Source organism: Equus przewalskii, chromosome 2 (assembly GCF_037783145.1).
Source record: "Equus przewalskii isolate Varuska chromosome 2, EquPr2, whole genome shotgun sequence".
In the NCBI taxonomy this organism is placed as follows: Eukaryota; Metazoa; Chordata; class Mammalia; order Perissodactyla; family Equidae; genus Equus; species Equus przewalskii.
This window is the reverse complement of record NC_091832.1, coordinates 52,495,704-52,502,587: the sequence shown is the minus strand read 5'-3', so window position 1 is coordinate 52,502,587 and position 6,884 is coordinate 52,495,704. Positions and strand designations below refer to the sequence as shown.

The 6,884-nt window shown below is 45.2% G+C and overlaps 1 protein-coding gene across 3 annotated transcripts in view; it reads left to right on the top strand.

Moving 5' to 3' along the window:
* Positions 1–902: 902 nt before the first annotated feature.
* Positions 903–6,884, top strand: part of ENTPD4 (ectonucleoside triphosphate diphosphohydrolase 4) — a 33,553-nt gene continuing 27,571 nt past the window's right edge. For 2 of the 3 annotated variants that reach the window (XM_070606855.1, XM_070606861.1), the window contains exon 1: positions 978–1,171. The gene's annotated coding sequence lies outside the window, so the exon portion shown is untranslated. Of the gene's footprint in view, positions 1,172–6,884 lie in introns of all 3 variants that reach the window. The other variant, XM_070606852.1, reaches the window with a different exon arrangement.

Genomic DNA, 6,884 nt, shown 5'->3' with positions numbered 1-6,884 from the left:
ACTTTAAGGCAGTTTTCTGTCAAGCTGGAGAGGCGCTGTTCTGCCACAAGCCAGGCTGGCTGAGCAGTGCGGGACAGGGTGCCAAGAGACCCAAGGAAAGACCCCAAGATGGCAAAGGAGACATATGGGTTTACCGGGTTGCTTACAGGGAAGGTCCAGTGGCACAGGCTGGACAGGCAGTGTGCATCCGCTCCAGCCCCCTGAGAGAAGCTGGCTTAAGTAAGCAGAGGAACAAAGCCTGCGTGCTTGCCAAGGGGGACTGTCCCTCTATGACCTGCATTCCAAGGCCCAGCTCCCAGGGGGCCTCAGAGCTCCCTCAGACCGCCAAGGTCTCTGTGCTAACCCCTCCAGGAGAAAGCAGCTGGCTAACCAAGCCCAGGGCTGTCAGCATCCCAGTGCAGTGCACAGCCCAGAGAGGAGCCTCAAGGACACGTGGCTTAAAAGACACGCAGGCGAGTGGCCCTACAGGGGCCTTGTGCCAAGTCCGGGTCATGGGGTCAGTCTCAGGAGCCATGCTGCTCACCTTACTGTTTCTCCTCACAAGCACTGCGTGTGCAAGGCAGTCTGTTACCCTCAGAAGAGGCTCTAAGACTGTAGAAGCGACTTTCGGTAGGGAGGAAACCCTGGCTTTTAGTAATTACGTGGACCCTGAGAGGGTCATGGACTGAGTTTGAGCCTGTTTCCCCATCTGAAAATAGATGGCGGCCGGCAAAGTTGTAAAAACACCAAGAGTCGCGCAAAGATACCTAGACCTTGTTCAGGTTTCAAGCGTCATTCACCATAATCCTCAAGACACAAAGATAAAGGGCGGCATCATAAGCACAGCGCGTATCGCCACCATTACGGTCACCCAGCCGCTTGCTCCCCCTGCCGCACCATCCTCCCCTCCCGCATCCACCGCCGGACCAGCCCAGGCGGCGGCGGGAGGTAGCCCGGCGCCAGACCCCGTCCTCGCGGCGCAGGCCCCGCCCCTCGGCGTGCTCGCTCCCCGCGCGGGCGGTGACGCGGCACGGCGCGGCGCGCTCCCGGAAGGGAGCGGATTGTCTGGGAAGCCGGCCCGCGTGGCCGCCGCCGTTTCGCCGCGGTGGTCGGGATGCGCTCGGCTCGCGGCTCCCCGCTCCCGCTCCCGCTCCCCAGAGCCGCGGCCTCCGAATCGGGCGCTGCAGAGCAGGTGAGGCGGCCTTCCTGGCGCGGACGACGGGAGCGCGGGCGGCCGAAGCAGCCGGCGGGGCGAGGGCGGTTAGAGCGTGGGGCCGGGTGGCAGGGGCGGCGCGGGCCGCGGGGGAGCCCTGTGCCCCGGGCCTACCGGCGGCCCTCCCCCGTGCCGCCCCTGCCGCCGGGCCGGGCGGCACATCCGGGCGCCCGCCGTCAGCCCGTGACCCCCGCGGCAGGTGCTCTCCCGGCCCCTGGCAGGAGGAGCGGGGCGGTGGCGCCTGCCCCGGTGACCACGCTGGATTGTCCCTCTGTCACGGAGTGTGGGCGCAGGGCCCACGCCGGGGAGGGACCTTGCCAGGGCGCGGGGCTGCCGCGCCAGGGACCCCGCGCTTCTTGCCTGACGCCTATCGGGACATTACACCTTCAGCATCGTTTCTGCTTTGCCCTGCTGAAGCATAAAGTTTCATGCTTTAGATTTCTCCTTGAAAAAATCGAGCTAATGGGGCGATAGTGATGGTGAGAGCAGTGTTTCTCAAACTTGAGTAATGCGTGGACGCTTTTTAAAGGGACAGTTCCTCATTCTCTCGAACACCTCGCAGAACCCACAGGGGTCCCCGGGCCCCAGTTAGACGAACACTAGTACGGAGCGCTGTCAGAGAACATTATCACTGTTAGGAAAGAAAAGAGAGGCTTTACGATTCAGCAACTTCCATGCTGGAAGATAAACGAAGTTATTAAAGAATTCTGTATTAGAGCCTCGAATCTCTAGTTTAAATTCACATCGCAGTCTTTACTGTGTTCCGCCTTGTGTAATGAAAATACGTAATTTTGCAGCCTTGGAGAGGCCTAAAACAATCGTATGCATTGTGCTATCTTATATTTGATGTTATCTTCTCTTTGTATGAGGTTCATTAATTCTATTTGACACATTCGCAGAATTATAAAATGGAGTACTAATTTGTATAAGTAGTTTGTCTGTTTCTGTGTTTACCTTAACGTTGATTTATCGCTTGTATTTGTTGCATATTGAGTCCATGGTTTTCATTCTTTTAGCCCTAACAGGAATGCATGAGCTCAATTCTTGTTTGTATAGTCTGGAAAGAAGAAACAAAACCAAAAGTTGATCTAAGGATTTATATTCTTTACATATTTATTCAGCATGTTTATTTAAAATGGACCACACATGAATAAAGAGAAGATGCAGCATGTGGGAAAACATTAGAAAGTATAACAAGCTAAATCTTGGCAAAGAAAAACATAGACCTTTGCCAAAGAAGAGCATAGACCTTTGCCTTGAAAGAAGTATAATGTTGAGAGCAGGACATATTAGTTTGGAGCAAGTGACATTAGTAAAGTCCAGAGGCAGGAATGAGAACAGCTTATGTGGAGAGAAGAGATGTGCCTCCCTAGAGCAGAGAGATGTTATCTGGGGCTGAGGAGAGGGCAGGTTGGGAAAATAAGATGGGACCAGTTGATGAATGGAAGGTTTCAGATGCCACACAGGGAAGTTGGTGTTGACCCATAAGCTCCAGAAGGTTCTTCAGCTGGTCATAATTTGAAGGTAGCATTTTACAGAGAGATATTTCCGAAGAGTGGTGTTCACAGTGAAGGCAGCAGTGGGTGACCCACCTAGAGATCTGTCTTGAGGTAGTGATGTTTGCTGCGGTCATTTTAGATGTGTGCACTATTTGAGGAAGAATTGACAGGACCTGATGAATGATACAATGTGTCAACACACAGATGAGTGGGAATCAAAGTTAAGAACCAGGTGACCCCAGTCAGTGGTGATGCCCCTCTTAGACCTGGAGAATTTGGAAGGTGGTATTAGTTTGTGTCAAAAGATTGTGACCCCAGACTTAGACTAAATGAGTTTTCAGTAACGGTGTCAGAAAGCTCAGGATGTGGAACTGAACTCGAGGAAAGTAAGAATTGCCGATTTGGGAAACTTGAGAGGTGATGCAGAAAAAGTGTGAGCAGAAAAAGATCATTTAAAATGGGGGCTCGAATTTTGCAAATGAGTATTAAGAGGTAGTGATTAGGATTTAATATTGAAAAATAAAATTTAAAAATAAATATCAGAGAAAATGTAGATCATAAATGCAACTGCATGCATTCTTCTTCAAAGAATGAATCAAGTTGTTTTTATGTATTTCCCCACCACTGAGTGCCACCAGCGCCTTCGCTTCACTGTGGCCTCTCACTCTCAAAAAGACGGTTATTTCTTAGAAAATTCTGCCGAAGTGTGGGCTTCTTTGATTTTTCAAGATCCTCTTGTAATCTTTGGGTATTCGTATCATTCTTTTTTGAAGCACCCTTTATGTCATCTCACCTTTTCTTACTCAGAGGTCTAGCTCTTCCAGAGTCTCATTTGTCTATGATTTTGTTAGCTTGTGATTTGAGAATTTGCTGTCTGTTTCACTGCATCCTGCATTTTTCACCAGAGGAGCCATTTCACTTTGGAGTTGATTTGTATTGTTTTCACTGTGTTCTTGGGACTATTAGTGAGAACTAACTGACAAAGACAGTGACTTATGACCTATGACCTGATGGGCTTTGCTCCACTAAAGAATGCTCAGCTCAGGAGGGCCCACTAGCTGAAATCATGAGAGTTAATGCCTCTCTCTGATGATAGGTCTAACAGAATTTAGGCCTTTTAAAAACATGGCAGTTTATGTAACAGTACTAAGAATTTGCCTCCCCAAACTGTGGTGCCAAGATTCTTATCTGCAAAGGCCATAGGAGTTTAAATTTATTTACTTATTTATTTATTTATTTTCACTGAGGAAGATTCACCCTGAGCTAACATCTGTGCCAGTCTTCCTCTACTTTGTATGTGGGTTGCCGCCACAGCATGGCTGAGGGGTGGTGTAGGTCCATGCCGGGGATCTGAACCCACAGACCGAAGTGGAGTGCGCTGGACTTAACCACTACACACAGGGCCAGCCCTGGAATTTACATTTTAAGATCACATTACCGTATTGTTGACTACTGGGCAATATTCAGCCATACTTTTGTCCTAAATAAAAGCAATTACTTCAGCAATTTGTAAGCTGTCCTCTTTTCTCTATGTCTTTAAACACAAATTTGGAACTTAACAAAAATATCAATTTTTCCTTTTTGTTGGAATCGTCACGTATCTCAAAACAAAAAGTTCTAAGACAAACACCAGGCTAAATAACATTTACTAAATTTGCTACGATAATTCCAATGGTGCGTCTTCTCCTTTGAAATGTTTTCTCTTTTCTCCTCCCCATCTGAAGTCTACTCCCGGCTCCAGAAATCTCCTCCTGTTGACTACCCTTCATGGCGCTCTTCTCTGACCTCTCATAGCAAGAGATGAATCGTCTCTATTATGCTTTTTATTATTTCCTGGGTGTTAGTATTTTCCTTGTAACCAGTCTGCAGATTCCTTGAAGTCTGCAGTCCTGTTTGCTACTCCTCTGTGCGCTCGTGTCACTTCATGGTGCTCATCATTGAATCATTAAAGTCCCTTCTTCCCCCAAGGACCTTGACTTTAACTAAAATGTTCTTCTCTTTGTTCTTAGTTCAGCTTTCACATAATTATCAATTTTAAAAGATATTTAGATTGGAATTCCTGTCATGAAGATAGGCTTTCTTGATATATCCAGAAGAGGTTTCGATGCTGGAAACTGGAGGTATCAGTCAAAGGTAGCTTGTTAAAAATAGTTCTGTTATTTCTTCTGATGATAAAATTAATATATGCCCTCTAAGAAATATAGGCAAGCCTAGGGAAGAAAATAAAGATGGTCCGTTATCTTACTACTCAGAAATAAGTAACCACTGTTAACTTTTTGGTTTCTCTCCTTCCATTTTCACCCTGTATGCGTGATGCAGTTTTTTCACTTTAATATATCGAGGATATCTTTCCATGTCCATAAATATAGGTCTGCATTGTCACCTTTAATACTCACATCATATTCCATTGCTCAGATGGACCATGTTTAATTTAATGCACCCCCTATAATGCACATTAGTTTAGTAACAGTGTTTTGCTACTATACCCAATGCTGAACTGATGAACATCTTTCTACATTTTTAGTGAATTTACCCTATCTTTTCCTAAGGATGAATTTCTGGAAGTGATAAGTAGAGCAGAGGGTGAGCACGTGTAAAATTTTCATGTACGTTACACATGTGCCACCAGAAGGTTAGTGCCTGTTTAGCTTCTCCCCAATAGTACTCAGGACCTTCTTCCTCCCCCTTGTTAGCAAAGGATCATTAGACATGAATCTCTGCCAACCTGATAGTGATGAAGTCTTGTTTTTCTATTTCTTTAAATGCTAATGAAGTTATATTTTATCAGCCATTTATATTTCTTACTTTGCTAATTTCCGCTTATCCTTGCTCATTTTTATGTTCCAGTGTTTCTCTTATTTATTTGTAAAAACTTTTTATATGTAAGGGATGTTTACCTTTTGTCATGTGTGTTACAAGTAAGTTTCCCAAGCCTTGTATATTTTTCACAAATACACAATAATCTTTTCAATATGGTAGCTGTTGCCATGTGTGGCTGTTTAATGTAATTAAAATTAAAAATTCAGTTCCTTAGCTGCACTAGCCAAAAGAATCTTCAAAAGAATATTGAAAGGGATTTTTTTTTAAACACTCAGAAGTCTTAAACTCATGTGAACATGTATTTTCTTTCATTTATGGTTTGAGACATTGATGTTATTTATAGAAAAGCCTTACCCATTCCAAGATTATATAAATATTTACTTACATTTTTATCTTACATTTATATGGATATTTTTAATATTTAAATCTTTGAGCCACTGGAATTCTAATAAAACATGTGATATGGTAATTTCACCATATTCCAGTGCTAAAAGGGAGCTACCTTATAAAAACATTAAAATTCATTTAAACATTCAAGTAGTTGAAATTTTTTTCCTTTTTGTGTAAATTTTTAAGTCACAAATATTGTTTGTCCTAAGTTTTGGGTACATGGTATAACGTGGACAGCATAATGAAACCTGAACTGGTTAAAATGATTTTTCCCCCTTTGTCAGATAGGCATTAATACTTTTTACTCTGTAATATATCTTTGTATGTCTGTGTTTTATCCCCTCTTCTGCATTATAAATTCTTTAAGAGCTAGGTCCGTACCTGACTAACCTTTGTATCCCACTCCCAGCCATCCGCGAAACAAACAGTGGTTGCTCGTCGCTTTTGTGACAGGCACTGGTCACTGGGGAAGCGGGTGCATAAGAGGTGGTCCCTGCCAATGAGGGGCTTGCTGTGTAATGAGAAAGTCAGCCACGGGTATAGTAGTGCAGCCCACTGCGATGATGAGCGCGTACTCTGGGATGTGAGGATTGGAAAGGTCCTTACTTGTGTCATGAGGAATACATAGGAATGCCAACAGATGGACCCAAAGGAGAGAGGCGTCGTGCAAATGCAGAGGACTGCAGGGCGCTCCACTGACTTGCAGCTTGTGTTGAGTGTGTCTGGAACATAGAGTACCTATCTGTCCAGACTGTCTGTTAGGGGATAAGAGCAGGAAAATAGATGGGGACTGGGTCAGTGCTGTCTAATGCAGAAGCCCCATGTGGCTGTTGAGCACTTGAAATGTGGCTAGTGCAACTGAGGAACTGAATTTTTGATTTTAATTATGTTACACAGCCACACGTGGCAATGGCTGCCATGTTGAACAGCAGAAGACTAGCTGTGAGGGACCTCCTTTACCACCCTAAGGAGTTAGGACTTCT